The sequence below is a fragment of the Cynocephalus volans genome, chromosome 16, assembly GCF_027409185.1.
Source record: "Cynocephalus volans isolate mCynVol1 chromosome 16, mCynVol1.pri, whole genome shotgun sequence".
In the NCBI taxonomy this organism is placed as follows: Eukaryota; Metazoa; Chordata; class Mammalia; order Dermoptera; family Cynocephalidae; genus Cynocephalus; species Cynocephalus volans.
Genome location: NC_084475.1, coordinates 824,655 through 843,982, shown reverse-complemented (window position 1 = coordinate 843,982; position 19,328 = coordinate 824,655). Strand labels below are relative to the sequence as shown.

The 19,328-nt window shown below is 50.4% G+C and overlaps 1 long non-coding RNA gene across 1 annotated transcript; it reads right to left on the bottom strand.

The window, feature by feature from the left end:
* Positions 1–7,274: 7,274 nt before the first annotated feature.
* LOC134365220 (uncharacterized) lies at positions 7,275–14,929 on the bottom strand. Its single transcript, XR_010021962.1, has 3 exons — positions 14,706–14,929; positions 9,254–9,351; positions 7,275–7,389 (listed from the first exon to the last, which is right to left on the bottom strand). It is a non-coding gene; the product is annotated as an uncharacterized LOC134365220 (long non-coding RNA).
* Between the last annotated feature and the right edge of the window lie 4,399 nt (positions 14,930–19,328).

Here is a 19,328-nt window from a genome sequence, read left to right as displayed (position 1 = left end):
GTTTCCTCACCTGCAAAAGGAAGCTCAGGGAGGTTCTGAGATGTCTTCCCCACCTCACAGAGTGATTAAGCAATCAGGGGACACAATGTCACTGAGAGCCGGAGTGAATCACCATGATTATCAGGAGATGAGACAGCCCCCCCTTGTGGTGGTCAGCTGTCACACGATTTAAATCACCCACAAGGGGGTCAGCTGTCCCAAGGCCTTCCTCTCTCAGTAGCTACTTTTTCATTGTCACATAACATACATTTCACCATTTTAACCGTGTTTAAGCGCACAGTTCAGCAGCATTAAGCACATCTACATTGTCGTGTGACCATCACACCATCATTTCCAGAACTTTCTCATCTTCCCAAACTGATACCCTGTTCCCATTAAACACTCACTCCCATTTCGTTTAAAGTACCCGCTAACCCACCCTCCATGTCTGTGGATTCGCCTGTTCTGGACGTTTCATGTAAGTGGAATCACACGCTATGTGGCCTTTTGTGCCTGGGTGATTATGCCGAGTGTGGGTGGCCTCCTTCTACCTTAGCATTTGGTCTGTATAGAAGTACATGCGTGTCCTGTACCTGGGAGTGACAGTGTCCTAACATGATGGACACCCACAGCCCACCCCTCAGCTTAAGCACAAGAGCCTCCCCAGTCTGTTACATCCACCTCTGGGGCCAGAGCGAATCCAAAATGCAATGTGACATCTGAACCCGTGACCTTGGTGTTTCAACACCACACTCTGCCCAGCTGAGCCAGCCGCCAGCCCTGATGCAGCAAATCCTGAAAAGGAAAATCTCTGAGCCATGGAGCTGTCATAACTCATGAGGCGTAAGGAGAGGATGGGTATGCCTGCTGTCCAGTGACCTGATGTGTTCCACTGACTGGGCAGCTCTGCACGAAAGGCCAGTGTCCTTTCCCACCGACCGGCATTGGCACCTCTTAGATGTATCGCATGGTGTCTCATTTCATCCCAGCAAGTGCCTCTGACTTGCAAAGTGGGCTTGGTCCCATTTTACAGATGAGGAAATCAAGTCACAGAGGCTGCTCCACAAATTGCCAGGGTCCCTGCAGCTTGTGAGTGGAGCGGCCAGAGTACCCAGCCTCCCTTCCCTGATGGCTTTGTCTGTACAGCGGCGTTGCCCCTTGGCCCAGATCCTGAAGGGCATCATGTGGGTCGGCATCCCGGTGGAAGGCCGCCTGCTGCGGGGGGACAGGAACATGCACCTGGCCCTGCTGTGCTCCCAGAAGCCCACTCATGCCCTGCTGTGGAGGATAGCCCAGCAGCTGGCCCTGCAGCTCCCGGTAAAGTCCCCTTGGTGTCAGGCCACCAACTGCTCCCAAGAGCCCCTTGGGCTCTGAGATGGGGGTAACTTTGTTTCTATGCAACTTTAAGAAACAAGAGACATCACTTTTAGAAACCAACCAGAGTTTATAGTCACAAAGAGAGAGGGCTAGCAACTTTAGGGTCCCTTTATGAAGAGAGTTCAGTTTAAGACTTAAAAACAAGCAGCCTTATAACCCCAAGGTCACGGATTCAGATCCCCATATCTGGCCAGCTGCTGAAAAAAAAGAAACTTGAAAACAATCTAAATGTCCCTCCACTGAGGAATCACAACTCATGGGACATCCACCCAACAGAAATGTAACCTGCCATTAGAAAAGGTAAATGGGGGCTGGCCGGTTAGCTCAGTTGGTTGGAATGCGGCGTCATAACACCAAGGTCAAGGGCTCAGATCCTCATACCAGCCAGCCACACACACACACACACACAAATTAAGTCGACCACCTTAGGTTCAAAATGTCTAAATTCAACATTGCTTCTCTTACATGTCCACTGGGCACTGGGTGCGGGGGGCCAGACAGGCCCTGGTCAGGGAGACAGAATAAATTGGCACAGGAGCCAGCTAATTTCAGTTCATCTTCTGCGAGGAAATAAAAATTGGGCACCAGTTAGACAGCAGCTGGGGAGAGTGGGGGCTCCTTCACACAGGATCGGGGGACGCATGTGTCCCTGACAGGATGGGACACATGAGGCAAGACCTGAACAAAGAGGTGTTGGATTGTCTGGGGTGGGGGTGGGGGTATTCCACATACAATACCCAGCACCAGCAGAGGCCACAGGCAGGAGGCCCGGGGACAGGAGAGGTGGGTGTGAGGGGACAAGAGCCTGGATCAAGCCAGGCCTGAAGTCCATGCAGGGAGGTGGGATTGCATTCTCAGGAAAGTGGGGAGACTGGAGGGTTTTCAGCAGGGGACTGGTGTGCTGTGACTTCACTGACTTAATCTCCCATTTCCTGAACACTGGTGACATGACATTTTTCTGCTAACTGCCATGGAGGTGTAAAGGTTGCTCAGATGCAGGCCCTGCTTTCTGGAAACTCACAGCCCAGTTGCACAGACAGGTCCTAAGCTGCATAAAGATGGCTAAGGTCGCAGGAAAGCCGGCAGCGCACCCGTGCCTGTGGTGGAAGCAGTGACCCCAGGCGCCACCTCACAGCAGGGAGCCTGATGTGGAGGGGCTCGGGATGGGAAGGAAGGTACGTTTCAGGTGGGAGGCTGGGCTCAGGTGAATGCAGGTGACTTTGAGGCTGGTGATGATGGACAGGGAGGCTGGGCTGCTACAGAAACCACTGGAACTTTGTCCTTCACACAGTTGACAGTGGCAACTCATAGTTTTAATCTGCTTCTCTCTGACTATGGGGGTGATTTGTGTCATTGTGTAAAAGGGGTCATTTGTGTTTTCTCTACTGACTCTGTTATTTCATTGGGCAGTTTTTTATTGGATTGCTGGTCTTGTCCTTATTGGGTTATGAGAGCTTATTGAGTTATGGGATACAGGGGTTCATGGGGGACTTGAAGCCAGATTTGCAGCACCAGGGAGAGTGGAGACGGTGTTGGGAGGCCAGAGGGCCACAAGGGCCTTGGTCATCGACTGCAGTGAAGGCTGGTGCCAGGAAAAACCCTGCACGCTTGAACTCCCTGGAGTCTCAGCCACCGTGGAACCTCCTGGAATAGTCTTTAGGAATATTCTCCAAACTCCAGTAATTGCTAGGAATTGCTAGTGTCATGGGATGACATTAAGTGAAAAAAGAGGATAAAGCATTGGGCCCCTCACAGGAGCCGTGTATCTATGCACACATGGGCACATGTACACACATGCACACAAAGGCACATGGCCAGAAGGAGCCCTGGCCAGAGTGTCTAGTGGGGCCATGGGGGACTCCCACATGCCCCCAGGTGGGACCTTGTGCTGGCCGAGGGGGTGGGCTGGCTCAGTGTGGCCCATCAGTCAGGGGTGCCGTGGGCACAGGAGCAGACCCCCTGGGGTCCCCTGGCACGGCAGAATGGCTGTGTCATCGGCATTCTTTCACAAGGGTGTTCTCTTGTTCTTTGCTGCCCCCACCTCCACCCATGAAGACGGGCCCAGACTCCTGGATCCCTGCGAGACAGACCAGATGGACGCCCTCAAGCCTGTGACCTCCAGGAGCAGGAGGAAATGACAGCCAGTGCCCAGGTAGGAAGGCCGGGCCCCAAGGCCACCTGTCTCCAGGTGGGGGTGGCACCTGGGTCCCAACCCTGTTTGCAGCTGAGCACCACCCCCTTAAGTAGTCTAGGACTCCCCTTCCCTCCTTGCAGAGCTGTGTGGGGACAGGAGGGTGGCCGTGGGTGTCAGTGTCAGCCTGGCCTTAAGCCAGTGCTCAGAGCCATCTCAGAGGGTCACACTGGCTGGGACTGTCCTGGGAGTCCCCCACCCACTCTGGTCCATAAATACTTGGCATAGCCCAGCCTGGCCAGTCTCGAGCACCAGGGCAGGGCACGGCCAGCATCCCCTGTGGGTTCCTTGTCTGCAAATTTGTGGATAAGGAAAGCATCCGGGTGGTACAAAAATCAAATCATGTTGCATCTGACGTTTGTGAATTGGCCTTAATGGACGAGTAGACTTGCTCGCACTGCAGGATCTGGGTCCCTCTGGTGAGGCGGGAAGAGCTGGTGCTCTGAGGGGCATCAGGGCATCGAGCGGCTCACAGTGAAACTCCTCTCATCCTGGGGTGACTGGAGCTCGGCATTTGCAAGAAGGGTTGTCCCGAAGGACCCAGAACAGGCCCAGCTGGACCTCCTGTGGCCCCATTTGCGAGGCCCCTTGGGTGCTCCGCAGCCCCGGGAGTGGCCAGGAGGGTTGTCCTGATGGCCACGTCTCCAGCAGTATGTCCAGCACATGCTGGCCTTCTGGCAGGTCCATAGGATCCTGGGCATGGGCCCCCTGCCACCGTCCAGGAGTAGGCCTGGGGCCCGCTTCTGCAAGCGGCCCCAAATCCAGCCTGTTCCAAACAGACCCCCACCCACCTGCCAGCTCCAAAGCCTGTGAAGGGTCACAGAGCCAGGCAGACCGTGGTGGACCACGACCTAGACACATCTGTGACCCCGCAGTCTAACCCTGACCCCAGAGACCCCAACCCACGGCACCCCATTCCACTGAGTGCCTTCTACAGAGAGGAGATGCTTTGTGACTGTCAATAAGACCTGGATTTTGTCATTCACCCGCCCTCCCACCCTCCCTCCCTGATGTAGGTCTTGGCCAGGCTGGGGCAAGGGGTCCCGGTGCCCTCCCTCGTGGGTGCAGGGTCCAGGATGGGCAGGCACCTCCTGGCACAGGTGGACATGGGGGACCCCTGCCTGGCCCCCGTTGCATTTTGCCCTAATCTCTCCCTTTGTGAGGAGTTTTTCTTGACAAAGAAAAGTCCATCCTTGGACAGATGTGATCTGTGGTTACTCGATTCATTCTGTTCCATTTTTACATGTTTCAAGGACACCCGTGTGTGGCCAGCATCTGAATGTCTTTGTAGAACTACCTGGAAATGGAGAGGTGGGGAATCCAGGAGATCTGCTTGTCCTCTGGCATGGGCCATGCAGTCCTTCACTCGGAGGGGGCATGTGACCCTGGACACTGAGCCCTCCGCCTCCTTCTGGTCCTGGGTAGGGGGCTCAAGCCAGCAGGCCTCACTCCCGGAGGCTCTGCAGCCTGAGCACTGGCAGGAAGGGGGTCCGAGGGGTTAGGGCTGCCCAGTGGCTGCTCCCCAGATATGGGCACTCTCAGGCCATCCCCACACAGGGGTCCCCCGTGGGCGCAGAGAAATCTGGCCGAGAGGCGCTGTCTCAATGAATCCCACAACCCCGGACTTGGCCTCACTGTCCAGGACCGTCCCTGGGCTGTTCCAGGAGATTTGTGGCCACCCACGCACAGCGAGAGAGTCAGGAGGCCCCCGAAGGCTTCCCGGAGGGGGGGGTGGCAAGGCTGAGTTTGCACCTCCCCCACAGTGTCCCCAAAGTCTCATGGCAAACCTCAGAGGGTGGAAGGGGTACAGATGGACATCTGCTGGGTCACAGTGGGGGGGTGGAGGGGGGGGTGGGGGAGGTGGGCAGGGACAGGGTGGTCGTGGCCCCGGCACCTATCATGGGCACAGAGCACGGGCTGGTTGCAGAGGGATTGGGACAGGGAGACCACTGGGACCCCCTTCTCAGGCCCAGGCCAAAGGGAGGACCCGCCTTCCTCGGGCCTCTGTTCCTCAGTCCCTAGGCCAAAACATTTCTTTCAGGCAGGCACATTATCTGTCAAAATAGGAAACAGCTCCCTGGGGCCTGACCGCTCAGACCCCCCAGGTGGGCAGGCCGCTCTTCCCTGCCATGGGGCCCCTTCCTGGTGGAGTGGGCACCTGTACAACACTGACAGGCAGAGCCAGCCCCTCAGCTGGTCCCGGCCACAGCCACAGCCTGGGCATGGGGACGAGTGCAGGTCCCTCTGCCCCACCCCCTCCCCCGCACGGCCTCTCTCCTGCTGTCCCCCATTCTCTGCACCTCATGCAGGGAACTCCCCAAATTCCCTAACCCTCAGCCCCCACACACGGCCACGCACCCAGCAGCTGCCCAGGCTGGCCACCGCCACCGCCACCACCACCAGGGAGTCCTCCTGGATCCCTTTGCAGTCGCAGCCGATCTGTCTAGAAATCCTGTCGCTTCCACTACGGTTCTCTCCAGCCCCAGCGGCACTCGCTGCTCACGCCCTCGAGAGGCCCCACTGCACTGCGTGCAAAACCCCAGATCCAAACCAGGCCCCACAAGAACCAGTCTGCGGGCTGGCCGGTTGCTCAGGTGGCCAGAGTGCGGTGCCGACACCACCAAGGTCCAGGCTTCCGTGCCTGCGCTGGCCAGCCACAGAAATAATAACGATAAATAAAATGTTGACTGGAGAGGTTCAGATATTAAAACAACAACAACAACAACAGCAACACAACCACAGAGCCCATCTGCCGCCCTCTCCCTTGACCCCTCCACTTCAGACCTGCTGTCTCTGCTGAGCTAGCCCAGGGCCTTTGTATGTGTGGTTCCCTCTGGCTGGTGAGCTCTTCCCCTGACCTGCTGGTCTGCTCCTCCTCCTGTCCTTCAGGTCTCAGCTGAAATGTCACCTCCCCAGAGAGGCCTCCCTGACTGCCTCAGCCTGTCACGTAATCCTATTTGCTGTCGTTATGCCACATATCGCCAATTAAAATGACCTGTCTGCCTTCCTCTCGAGGACATGACTTCTCTATGGGAAGGAAGCGAGTCTGCCTTGTTCGCCCTTGTATCTGCAGGTGTGGAGCAGGCCAGGCACACACCAGCAGCTGGGTACATCTGGGTTTGAGATGCTTCGAGCCCTTCTCTGACCCTCAGAGAGTCCCTTCCCAGCAGTGAAGAGGACACTGTTTCTTTCCGTCTTGACCCAGGAGAGAGACTCCAGCTAGGACAGTGGGAAGAAAGGAAAGGGAAGGGAGGAGGGGCTTGCCTTGGTGACAAGGAGGGACACGGCAGGTGCAGCAGAACTGTGGGCTGCGTTCACAGACTGACTCCCTCCCTCACATCCTGGTGGGGCAGCTCTCAGAAGCCTCCCTGCCCCTGTCCACGTTCCTGTCTCTGGCTCCCAGGCAAGGCAGATGCTCTCCTTCCTCCCCACCAGGTGGCTGAAAACCAACCAAGTGACAAAGAGTTAAGTCAGCCCTCCTAGCAACTCCAAAAAGCTGAGTTTCGGTAACACAATAGCAAAACCAAGCAGCTAGTTAGGAAAGATCTGGCCCAGATGAGTGAGCCGTCTGGGCAGTGCCACTCACTAAAGGCCTAAAGAGCAGTCACTCTGGCCATCTCCCCTCCCCCCCGCCACAGCCCTTGTCCCACCAGGCAGCAGACCCAAGGGCTGACCAGTGGTGGCAGGAGGACACCAGACTGCTGGGGCTGGAGAAACCCCCCAGAGAACCCGAGCCAATGGGGACCTCAGGCTGCAGGATGCAGGTGGCGAGCTGGTTGCTAGGAGATGTCGGTGAGTGTGGGAGGGGTGATGTGGCCATGTGGGCAGAGCTGGAGCTGAATCTGGCAGGAGACATGGAAAGGAAAGGGCAGATCTGTCATCTTCATCTGCAAGATCACTGATAGCATGGAAAGGTGGCTGCCTAGATGCACCACGTGCCCCGGGCCTGGCTGGTCCCAATCCGTGGTCCAGGGAGCATCCCCAAGGCCCGGCCAGTTCCCCGGCTTGCTAGGGGAAGTGTTGGCTCCATGCTTTCCCTGGTGGCCTCCTTAGCTGGGCTTCTGGGGCTGAAAGATGTCTCAGGAAAGCAGATTGAGGCTCTGCTGAGTGAACAAGCCAGAGCACCCATGTTTTTTGTTAAGGTGGAGGAGATATCTGGGGGATGCCTTCCTGTTCATGTCTGTCCAAGTTTTGAAAATAAAATGTATCGGGAAATAGATACTTGTGCATCCATGTTGGTAGCAGCATGATTCACAGTAGCCAGAAGGTGGAACAACCCAGGTGTCCCTCAGGGGATGGATAAACACAATGTGGCCATCACACACTGGAATACTATTCAGCCTTAAAAAGGAAGGAAGTTCTGACACACTCTACAACAGGGATGGACCGTGAGGACACTGTACTCAGTGACAGACGCCAGACACAAAAGGACAAACACTGTGTGATTCCACTCAGGAGGTCCCTAGAGTCGTCGGATCCACAGAGACAGAAAGTAGAATGGGGGGTGCCAAGGGCTGGGGAGGGGGACGGGGAGTGAGTGTTTAATAGGGACAGGGTTTCAGTTTGGGAAGATGAGAAAGTTCTGGAGATGACAGTGGCGATGGCTGCACAGCCATGTGAATGTGCTTAATGCCACTGAGCTGTGCACTAAACATGGCTGAGAAGGTGAATTTTATGCTACGTGTTTTTTACCACAATAAACTTTTAAAAATGTATTGGTTTCTCCCCTTATAAAAAACTTAGAAAATTCAGAAAAATTAAAAAAGGAAAACAAAACACTCAACTGCTATTAACACTCTATCTCCCTTCAGCTGTTTTTGTTTGTTTGTTTGTTTTTAATGCACTCTTGGTTATGGATGGACCGTTTATACCATTTGGATTCCTGCTTTTCTTCACTTGACATTATAACAACTTTGATTTATCACCTGTTTACTGTGTGCTTTGCATTTATACTTTATTTGCTCCTCATCCCCTCCCCCAGCCCCCGGCAACCACAAATCCACTTTCTGTCTCTGTGGATTGGCTTGCTCTGGACATTTCATAGAAATGGAATCACACATTATGTGGCCATTTGTGTCTGGCATCTGTCACTGAGCGTGACATGTTCAAGGTTCATCCATGTTGTAGCATGTGTCAGATCCTCATTCCTTTTCATGGCTGAGTGATATTCCAATATGTGGATACACATTGCTTTTACCCATTCATGAGTTGATGGACACTTGAATTGTTTCTACTTTTCAGCTATTATGGAGAGATATAGAGTTTTTGATAGCTGCATAAAATCAAATGAATGTTTTGGGGGACGTTGCTTTACTATTCCCCTACTAGTGGACATTTAGATTGCTTTTGTATTATAAATTACACAACAGATTGTTCCTAAGCAGTTGGGATTCTATCCCTCCAATAGATGCCCAAGAATGGAATTTCTTGACCAAAGGGCATGGACATATTAAGGCATATGAAACTTACACGCAACAAATTGCCTTCCAAATGAGCCTTGCCAGTGTCCCTGTCATTGTAAATGAAGGGCCCTCATTCTCTGCTCCCAGGTTAGGACTGTGCTCATTTTAAAAATGCTTTTCTGCACATGGATACAAGTTTAACAGGCTTCATTCTGGGATGTCTTCTCTCCTCGACCTCTCTTTCATCTACTCATTCATTTAATGAGTATTAAATGTATTCAATAGACAATCAGCAAACACTCACCATCTGAAAACAGTCATGCACCGGCTGGTTAGCTCACTTGGTTAGAGCATGGTGTTGATAACACCGAGGTCAAAGGTACAGATCTGTGTGCTAGCCAGCTGCCAAAAATAAAATAAAATAAAATAAATATGAAATGAAAGTCATCTACAGGATGGTGAGCCCAGATGCCATCCCTCTCTAGGCTTCCAGAGCACTGGCCACCAGGCTGTGAGAAAAGCCCTACAGAGGCTGTCGATGTTTGGGGATTCCTCTACAGTGGCTGGCTCCCCCATAATGGCCCAGAGGGGAGCTGCCTTTGAGGCAAGGAGCTTTCTGTCACCTCTGTAGCACTCCACTCATAAATGTCAGCCAACGAAGAGACCAAAACCCACAAAGAGAAAATAAAAGTAACTTGGAGGAGAGAGAACATTTCTAGAAAAAACTCTTATGTATATTATCCTCAAAGAGATAATAGAAGATACAATAGCCAGGAAACAAGTATAAGTTGGCCTTTTAAAGAGGAACAATCAAAAAACGAGAGCAAGCCCTTGGAAATAAAAAATCTGATAGTCAAAATGCCAATAGAACATTTGGAAGAAAAAGCAAAGGAAATTTCCCAAAAAGTAGAATGAAATGACAAAAAGGAGAAAAAAAGGCAAGAAAATGAGAGTATCTACACAGGAAATGCAACGTATGACAAGAAAGTGTTCCAGAAAGAGAACAGAGAAACCAAAGTGGGAGAAATCACCAATTATATCATTCAAAGAAGTCTGCCAGGAAGAGAACGCACGACTGAGCCCACCAAGGGCGCAGCACAGTGGGTTAAAATAGCCCCATACAAAGCTCAAGACCATAAGAGTGCAGGATGTGGGTAAGAAGATTCTACAAACTTCCAGAGAGAGAGAGAGAGAGAGAGAACATGTGACAAGCAGAGGATGAAAGGGCAGGACAGTTTCAGAACACTCAGCTGCCCAAGACTGGAAGCTGAAAGACATGGGGCAAAGGAAATTATCTACTTCCCAGAATACTGTTCTCAGCCAAACCACCAATTTTACACAGGAGGGTAGGAGGAACATGCTCTCTCTGGAAACCCTAGGGGGCACACATTCCCCGCCCCCCAAAAGGGAGCAAACCAAGAAACAGGGAAACGTGGACCCAAGAAATAGGAGCTACATCCCAGGAATCCCCATGGAGTGAAGAAGAGAGAGGCCAGGACCACAGCTGGGTGGCAGCAGCCACAGGAGTGGAGAAGTCAGCTCTGCTGGGGAGGTTCTGGGAGAAAAGGAGTCGCAGACGCAAAAACTCCAGGTGATTACCAACTCTAGGGAAATCAAAAAGCATGTCCTAGAAAATCAGTGTTCCTGCGGCGTGGTTCTCACAGCCTGGCCCCACCAGCAACCTGGACATCCCCCCAGAGCTGTCAGTGGCTGGCCACAGGCTGCCCGCAGTGGCTCAGTGACTTACAGGAAGAGGTTCTCCAAGAGGGCAAGTGACTTACAGGAAGAGGTTCTCCACTACTTACAGGTAGTGGTAGTTGGGAGAGCTGCTGTCCAGGAGACAAAAGCAGGCAGCAAAGACAATGATGGCATTGAGACCTTCAGTGGAGTACCCCAGGAAGAGGTGGCCAGTGAGTGGTCTCCTGCCCTGAGCCCTGAGCCATGCTGTGCATTATCTCCCAAGTCCACCTCATCTCTGACCAGCCCCTTCACGCTGCCCACATGCTCAGGAGGGTACATTTCTGAGACACAGCAGCCTGGAAGGGGGCATGACAGCTACCATCAGAGGCACCCCTGTGTGGGCACCCAACACAATCCCAACTTGCATCCCTTGTCTTTCCATACTTTTTATAAGTACCCCCAGCAATGACACCCTAACACAAGCAATGATCAGAATATCAACAGGCAATCTAGCACGTTCTGCAACAAAAGTGACAAAAGAGATCCCCAGAAAACTCTCTCTGTTTCTTATCCCCAAATAAGAGTTGATAAAGAAGCATCAGCAAGCAACGTTCTCATACAAATGAGGAGGGAGGCCCAGATGCAAATCCTCAAATCTTTCCCAAAATGAGATGACTGCCTCTGCGGTGACCCCTCGTCCCAAACACAAGGAACAACCTGTGCCCCAACAGGCAACTCTTCAGCCACCCCTTGCAATACAGATATCTCTGTTCCCAAGTTACAGATGGATAAGAGCCGTTAAACCGAATATCCTCTTCCCCAAGGAATGTTGGGGACCCCACGCAGAACATGAAAGACGACAGTAGCATTGACAAGACAGAAGACACCCCCCACCCCGTAGTGCAGCAGGTGATGAGGGACCAGCAATCAAACCTTCTCAGAATATTTCCTGCACTCAGCAGACCCCTCTTATTTGCCGCGTCCCCAGCTGACTCTCAGAACATCTACTGGTCAGGGGTGCTAGAGGAAAGGAAGGAGAGAGGTGAGGGTCAGGCTGAGAGGTGCAGAGAGAGGTAAGTAGTATAAGGAAAAAAAGAAAAAGATGGAAGAGGCTGGCCAGTTAGTTCAGCTGATTAGAGCACGGCGTATAACACCAAGGTCAAGAGCTCAGACTGGCCATCCGCAAAAAAAAAAAGAGAGAGAAATGGAAAAAGGAGACCTCCCATGTTGTCCCAAACCAGGCGATGAATTCCCAAGGCCCTAAACAGCAACAACAAAACCAGGCTCTCGAGGACAAGCTGAAGCAGAAGAAAAGGAATTCGGGGCTCATGAGAAAAGGCAGTCTGGAGAAAGAGTAGGCGTGTTAGATAGCCTGTAAGTTGGCCACCAAGAATCCTTGCCACTTGGTATTCATGTTCTGTGTAGTCCCCTCCTACACTGAATCAGACATGACCCAGGTGATCAATACAGTGCTTCAAAACGACAGCGTGTGACATCTGACATAGCATCATAGAACACACTGAAGCTTCCTGGTCGGTCTCTCACAATGTTCCCTCTAGGGGAAGCCACCTGCCACAACATGGTGATACCCAGGCAGCCTGGTGGAGAGGATCCCACTTGCCAGCACCTAATTGCTAGCCATGACAATGAGCCACCTTGGAAGGAGGTCTCTGGCCCCAAATTCTAATTAACGATATGTATGCTAAAATGTTCAGAGGCAAAGCCTGCTGCTGTCTGCATGGGGAAGCAGCGGCTCACGCCAGCCCCTCTCCACCCTGCAGGCCCCACTGGCTGCCCCCGTGACCTCCTCAGCCTCGCCCACCTCCCGCCGCCTTGTAGACCAAGGGTGATGCCCTGTGTACCAGAATACTCATTGAAACCTTTACAAAATAGCGACAAAACAAAAGCAAAAAATGGGAATACTCAGTATAGGTATGGATATGAGAGACGTGAATTCGCATTTGTTCCAATAACAGGTGATGCTAATGGACCCGTGGTGCCTAAGAAGAAACTGGATCACAGCATGGTGTCAACGAGCCTTAAAAACTGGTCACAGTCTGGCTGGCTAGACTGGGTGGTTAGAGCACAGCTTTGTAACTCCAAGGTCAAGGGTTTGCTTTCCCATATCAGCCAGCTGCCAAAAAAAAAAAAAAAAGAAAGAAAGAAAGAAAAAGAAAACGTTACAGTATACGAGAGGACTTCCAAAAGTTCATGGAAAGATTCGTACATCTTTTAATTCCATTTTTCCACGCACTTTTTGAAGTACCCTTGTATTGGAGTTAAGTGAAAGAAAAGCATCTACCTTCCAGGCTTGCTTAGTTGCTCACAACATGACAACACAGCAAAACTTAATCACTGCAGCATGCTGTCTGCTAGCTCCGACCAGCAGAGTAATCTCTGTTTTATTTCTCCACGGCTCTAAGCCCTTTTCAAAATGATTCCCTGACAGTTAACGTATGTTCATCTTTTGAAAACAATAATCATCAATTAGACATTTGAGCCAATTAGCATTTGGTTCTTCTCATCCTCCCATTAAGAGCAATAAGTTGATCACTTAGAATCCAACTATAAAATTAATCACTTCGCACAAGGGAAATTTCTTTAACTTTGGAGACATTACAGCCTCTCCATTTGTGATCACTGATCACAGTGAGCAATGGAAATTTTGTAACTGATTATTTTAGGCACTTTGGGCATCACTTTCTTTGTAATACAGGGAACATTTCAGTCAGCTGGGAAGAAGTCCACAAAATAATTAACATAAGATAGGGAGACTTCTGTATATGGCAACATGGAAGGCTAATTACTCAGGTAAATACTCCCACTACAGAACACGTAAAAAGGCTATAAATATAATGGTAAGAAAAAAATGTTTTTTCAATGAAGTAACAAGAATGAAAGGCAAATCGATCAAAAAAAAAAAAAAAAACACAGCAATGCAGAGAGATAAACTAGTAAAGATTGCAACCTCCCTAAGGAATCCTACCAATCTTCATTGATCTAGGATTTTGTTTCAATTGGGGACAATAAAGCTAGATACTGAAAGATCTAGCAAAAAGTTAAATTGAAAAAACACCCACTCCCTTAAAAGGAACCAGCCAGTATATTGCATTCCTTAGCTTCTCTGGGTAGTAGGGAAAAGTCTTCCCTGAAAATTCAAAACTACAAGCAAATACCAACGTGGAATTAGGGTCTGAATTTTCACTACCTGTAAGGCCCCAAAGACCTAAGACAAGAATTCCGTTTCAAGTGTCCCCGGGTCAGCAGTGCCCACACGTGCCTAAACAAAAGCAAATAACACTCTCAAAGAAATCTAAGACTACAAAAAAAAGAAAGAAAGAAAAGAAAAAGAAAAACCAAAAACTTACAAATAAAGTTTCAGTGAACAGAAGCTCACTATCAAACACTGCAATAGAGTTGAGGAAAAAAGATTATGAAATCAAAAGTGGAATCAGACCCACAAAGAGAGAGAAACAACTGTCCGAGTAGACCCAGAGAGTCTTCAGATATTGGAATGATCAGATATAGAATGCATCCAATACACCAGCAAAACCATCATCCCTCACCGAGATTATTCCTGTAGCCTCCAAACAGGTCCATTACCTTCTCCCTTGCACTTCTTTAGTCTGTTCTCAGCACAACACATCAAGAGGTTCTTTTAAAATGTAAATGACATTATGTGTAAAAGCTGACATTCTCAAAGTGGCCAGTGAGACCCTCCACCGTCTAGCCTGCAATCAGATCTCTGAACTGATGTGGTACAGATGGTCCCCAAGTTCCAATGGTTCTACATATGATTATTAAATTTTATGATGGTGCGAAAGCTATAGGTATTCAGTAAAAATTGTACTTCAACCATACAACCATTCTGTTGTTCACTTTTAGTTCCACGTTCAATAAATTACGTGAGATAGTCAATACTTTATTATAAAAAAGGCTTTGCATTAGATGGCTTTGCCCAACTGTAGGCTAACATCAGTGTTTTGAGTACAGTTAAGGTAGGCTAAGATAAGCTATGATGTTCACCAGGTTAGGTATACTAAATGCATTTTTGACTTAAAATATTTTCAACTTACAATGAGTTTATGGGCTTCTGGTGCCTGAAGAAAACGGGGCAAGGAGCTCAGAACCCATGTCTTCTGCTTGTCACAGTTCCCACAGCTGTGGCGCTGGTTGATGGAGTTTGGATGTGTTGTCCCCTCCAAAACTCACGTGGAAGTTTGATCCCCAGGGTGGCAGTGTTGGAAACTGATTGAGTCAGGGGGCAGATCCCTCACGAACAGATTAGTGCTCTCCCTGGAGGAGAAGGGACAGTGAGTGAGTTCTCGCTCTATTAGTTCCCGAGAGAGCTGATTGTTTAAAGGACCCTGGCACCTGCTCTCTCTCTCTCTCTCTTGCCTCCTCTTGCCATGTGATCTGCTTGTACCCGCCGGCTGCCTGTCTCTTTCTGCCATGAGTAGAAGCAGCCTGAGGCCAGTGCCAGGTGCAGCTGTCCCCAAATCATAAGCCCAATAAACCTCTTTTCCTTATAAATTACCCAGTCTCAGGTATTTCTGTTATAGTAACACAAAACGGACTAACAGAGTCAAAGCCAGCCTGTTGTCTTATATTAACATACACAGATACTTCTTCCTTTTCACACAAAATGTTCCATTGATCGTAACAAAATGAAAACCACCACTGAGCCCAGCCGGCAAAGATGGCCACCGTCCACATGCTGGTGTTTTTCATCCTCTTTATTTTCCCGAGGTATGTGGGTTCTGTGCGTGTGTCCAAGCCATCTAAGTTTGAAAATAGGATGGTAGAATTCATTCGACTCTACATAAAAAGTTTTAAGTATGTTTCTTTGTGAACATCACTCTCCAGGCATCACTGTCATGCAAAGTAAAAGGCACATGTCTAAAGTGCACAGTGTCTCTGAGTGACAAGTTTCCATGTCTGTACTTGTACACACCCGTGAAACCATCACCACAGTCAAGGGTGAATACATACATCCGCCTTGAAGGGTTCCTCCAGCCCCACCTGGCCCCCAGGCGACCACTGATTCTGTCACTGTAGATTAGTTCTATTCAACTATGATCTCAACCCATATCTGGAAATCTGCCACGTGCCAGGTACTGTGGTGGGCTTGGGATACAGCGTGTATGAGAGACACCTCAGCCACCGTGAGGTGTGCAGTCCACTGGGGAAGATGGGTACGAAGTCATCAGATGGAGAGGACCACTTTGAGATTGTGACCAACACCAGGGACAGAATTTTACAGGGTAGGTGGAAGAAGGGCTTTGGGTAGACGGTGAAGGCTCCCTGAGGAGGAGCCTTTGAGTGAAATCAGAATGCCAGGGATTAAGTCATGTGGAAATCTGGGGAGAGTGATTCAGGCAGCAAGAACCACCCATGCAAAGGCCCTGAGGCAGGACTGTGCCTGGTGTGTGGGAGGAGCAGCCGTGTGGCCAGAGCAGAGAAAGCAAGGGGGCAGTAGGAGGGGGCCCCTTGGGCTTTGCTGAAGCATTTGCATTTCATTCTCAATGTGCTGGGGACACAGGGGGACAGCGGGTAAAGAGAGGAGGGACGTGGCCTGAACTTCATTGAATCTGGAAAGGTCGCCAGCTGCTGGAGGGCAGTTATCAAGATGAAACGAGATCATGCAGCTGGTGCTAGGGACACCTGAGGGCTCAAGCTGTAGCTCCCTCGGGGCCCTCGGGCATCACCTTGAGTCTCCATCAACTTTGGACTGCAGCAGGCGATGTGGACAAAGACGTCCTCTGGCAACGACATCGCACCCTCTCTCAGGAACCCAGAGAGACTAGATTCAGTGGCTTTGGTCTCTTCCTGGGGACTTTTTGTTTCTTAATTGATGAAACATAAGCAAATGTCCCTTGAAACCATCATGGTTTCTCCCCAGAGGCCTCATCCATTGGTACGTGTCCTCACTCTTTGATCCTGTATAGGAATGGCCGGTGCATTCACTGGCTGAGTGCCGGTCACGAAAAAGACCAAAAAAAAAAAAAAAAAAAAAAAAAAAAGTAAAATAAAATAAAATAAAATAAAATAAAAAACATTTTTCTGTAGACTCTTCAGTATTGTGTGTTCGCCTTCAGTGTTTTATGCAGATAGCATCCTGCTGTCCCTGTCTTGCTTCTACACTTTTTTCACTTAGCCTCAAGTCTGGGATCTACAAGGCCACATTCCCCTTTTCACAGTTGTATGATACTCTATCCTCAGGGCATACCAGGAGTTAGTCACTCAGTCCCCTGCTGAGGGACACATAGCTTGTTGCCAGCCTTCCACTGTCCCAAGCCATAGGAGCATGGGGGAAATGTGTTCAACCAGGGGTTAGCAAACTCTGACCCCCAGGCTGAGTCCAGCCCACTGCCTGTTATTGTAAATAAAGTTTCATTGGCACATGGCCATGCCTATTCATTCATGTCTCATCCACAAGGGCTCTCCCACTGCACTGGCAGAGCTGAGCAGCTGTAACCAAGCCCAGGTGGCTGCAAAACCTGAAAATTTCACCATCCAGATCTTTACAGAAAAAGTTTGCTATCCTCAACCTACTCTCTGTTTGTTTTTTTTTTTTTTTTTCTCTTTCACAGTGGAAAAACTTTGGCCACTACTAGAGAACTAAATGGATCTTTGGTCATATTGCAGTGGACATACAATCTTGGCTTCTTTTGACATTTCAACCCTAATTTTGAGAGTTACCAATGGAAACTGAGGCCCAGAGAGTTGGTGGAGGCAGGATGTGAATACCCAGGCTGGCTGAATCCCCCACCCCTGAAACTCCAGGCTAGGGGTGGTAGCGGTGACTTCCTGCTGATGCTAACTCCATGCGGCTCCTAGGGTACCAGGGTAACCAAGCCCCTACTTTGAATTCTTCCTGTAGAGAACTCCAGGCGGCTCCTGATTTACCTCATCAGATGCACACTCCCTGCAGCCTTCCAGCCCCCTGCATACAGTCTGTCTCCTAACACATGCTCAGGCTCCCAGATGTGCTCCTCAAGGGGCCTGGCTTTGGGAGAGGGAAAGGAGGAAGCATGCAGGCAGAATTTGCTGAGCAAATGAACTCAGCATTTGACATCTAGGTTCACGTCTTTAGGTACCTGTTGTCCGTTTGACAGTGACAGTCATTATTTTCCCCTTTAGCACTGGCCCAGGCCAGTGGAGCTGGATGATGTTGGGGACAGACAGGGGGCAGGAGGGGAGGGACATCATGAGGGCAGCCGATTGTCCAAGAGGGGCAAGTGAAAGAAGGGGTGTTGTGCCCACCTTGGGTAGGTGCTCTTATGGTGCCCATTTCACAGATGAGAAAGCAGAGGCCTGGCATGAAGGATTCAAATGGGTCTGATGAACCCATGGGCTATGTATGCCCTTAGCCACGTGCTAAGTGGGGTGGATGAAAGGAGCCTAGCTTTGGGCCACCGGGGAAATCAGGGCCCAGAGAGGAAGAGACTTGCCCGAGGTCACACAGCAGGTTGTCAGAGCATGTGACCACTGAACCATCCTGCCTTCTGGACTGGGGAGAGGACAGCAGAGGAACCAGCTGGACAGGAGGAGCCCGGCCCTCCTTCTTGAGTCCCAAGCTGGAAATGGTGGGCAAGTCGCTTCTCCTCCTCGCTGAGCTCAGTTTCCTCTCCTGGAAAATGGGGATCAGAACAACCCCGGCCTGGTTACCGTGAAGATGCGATGATGTGGGACCCGTGCACTCGGCAGGACACTCGCTCCTGATCACACTTCCCAGTGTGCCAGTTACAGCCCGTGTTTGAGCCTTCGAGGTCCTCGGCCAGTGCTTGAAAGACACCCAGCCCAGGGGGGGACTCAAGGCTGTCTGTTGCCTTTGGGTGCTTTGGGGGGGGAGGGGGGCTCTGCATTGTGCTCGGGGCTGTAGCGAGACCACAAGAATGTTACCATTTGGTGACAACGTGTGCCAGAGCGTTCACCCTGTGATATGCTTTTGTGGACCTATGACTGACTGTAGGGGCAGCGAGTAGGGAGGGAGATGTGGAATTTGTGCTCTGGAGCCGGCCCACCTGGGTGTTCAAGTCCCAGCTCCACCACCTCTCTGGACCTCAGTTTCCTCATCTGTAAAATGGGCTATAAGGAGTGCCTACCTCCTAGGATTATTGTGAGGATTAAGTGAGTTTATTCCTATAGAATGCCTGGCACATGGCAAGTGCTAGAGGCAGACACATCCTTAGGTGACCCCAATGAGTCACCCCCCCCACCATGGTCACTCTTCCCTTTAAGTTCAGCAGAAGCTAAGATTTGCTTCCAGCCAGCAGGATACTGGGGGGAGGGAAGATCCATGCATTTAAAAATTTTTTAAATACATATTTAAATTGAAAAATTGGCAAAAGTGATAGATGTCAGTCCTATGACTAGACTACATTATATATTAAGACTCCATCATAGCCCACTGGAGCAAGAAAATCTCCCACTGTCCTGTAGGAAGGAAACAGCCCAGTTGGTAACTGTCTGGAGAGGGATCCACATGGCAGCCAGTGAGAAAACAGGGACGACAAACACGCAAGCTTGGGAAAAGATCCTGAGCTCTGGAAAAGGAAAAACATAGGCTTCATCCTGGGAACTTCCGGGTGCCTCGATGTGCCCCTCTGAGAAATGGGGATAACGGTCATCCCCGCCGTGCACCTGACAGTGCCCAACAAATGGCAAATGGTCTATCGTTGCCACCATTTACCAGC